Here is a 1,519-nt window from a genome sequence, read left to right as displayed (position 1 = left end):
TCCTACTTAAGGTAACTCTACAATGAAATTTTAAATCTTTAAAGAAAGAAATTGAGGAAGACATCAGAAGATGGAAGGACCTCCCATGCCATGGATTGGAAGAATTAATATTGTGAAAATGACCATCCTACCAAAAGTCATATATAGATTCAACACAATACCAATCAAAATCCCCATATCTCCCTTATTAAGGCCTGTTTCCTACTGTTCTTCTCCTTCAGGTTTCTTTTCCTTTACCTCCATTTCCTTTCCATTGTCCTGGTTCCTGTAGTTATGTCTGGTTGCATACTTATCAGAGTCTGGTTCTAGGATCCACATATAAGGGAGCACATATGTAGATTTTTTTCTGAGTCTGTGTTACTTCACTTAGTATAACAAATTCTAGTTCCATCCATTGACCTGCAAATTTCATGTTTTCATCTTTCTTTACTGCTGAGTAAAACTCCACATTTCCACTATCCACTCGTCAACTGAGGGACACTTAGGTTGCTTCCATCTGTTAGCTATTGTGAAAAGAGCAGCAACAAACATGGATGTACAAGTGTCTCTGCAATAGGATGAGTTCTTTGGGTATATGCCAAGGAGTGGTATAACCAGGTCAAATGGTAGGTTTATTTGTAGTTTTTGAAGAGCTCTCCATACTGCTTTCCATAGGGGTTGAACAAATTTGCAGCCCCACCAGCAGTGGATGAGTGTTCCTGTTTCCCCACATCCTCACCAACATTTGCTATCATTGTTCTCTTGATCCTAGCCAGTCTGACTGTGGTAAGATGAAATCTTAAAGTGGTTTTAATTTGCATTTCCCTAATTATTAGTGATATTGAACATCTTTTAAGAAGCTTCATAGCCATCTTTACTTCTTCTTTTGAGAACTCTCTGTTCAGCTTCTTAGCCCATCTGTTAGTTGGGTTACTTCTTGTCTTGATTCTCTGATTTTTGAGTTCGTTATATATTCTGGATATTAAACCTCTGTCAGATGTGTCGCTGGTGAAGATTTTCTCCCATTCTGTGGGTTTTCTGTTTGTTTCCTTGGTTGTCTCCTTTGATGTACAGAAGCTTTTTAGTTTAATGAGGTCCCATTTGTTAATTCTTCCTCTTGTTTCCTGAGCAACTGATATCCGGTTTAGAAAATCCTTTCCTACACCTATACTTTGTAGGTTTTCCCCAGTGTTCTCTTCTAACAGTTTCACAGCTTCAGGCTTTACATTGAGGTCTTTGCTCCATTTGGAACTGACTTTTGTGCACAGTGAAAGATAGGGGTTTAGTTTCATTCTTCTACAGGTGGAGATCCAGATTTGCCAGCACCATTTGCTGAACATGCTGTCTTTCCTCCAGTGAATATTCTTGGCACCTTTGTCAAATATCAGGTGGCTGAAATTGCATTTACTCATATTTGGGTCTTCAATTTGGTTCCATTGATCTATGGGTCTATTTTTGTGTCAGTCCCTGTTATTTTTATGACTATAGCTCTGTCATATAGCCTAAAATCTTGTATAGTAATCCCCCTGGCGTTGCGCTT

This window comes from Nannospalax galili, unplaced genomic scaffold, assembly GCF_000622305.1.
Source record: "Nannospalax galili isolate Female #2095 unplaced genomic scaffold, S.galili_v1.0 scaffold2440, whole genome shotgun sequence".
Lineage (NCBI taxonomy): Eukaryota > Metazoa > Chordata > Mammalia > Rodentia > Spalacidae > Nannospalax > Nannospalax galili.
This window is presented reverse-complemented; position numbering follows the sequence as displayed.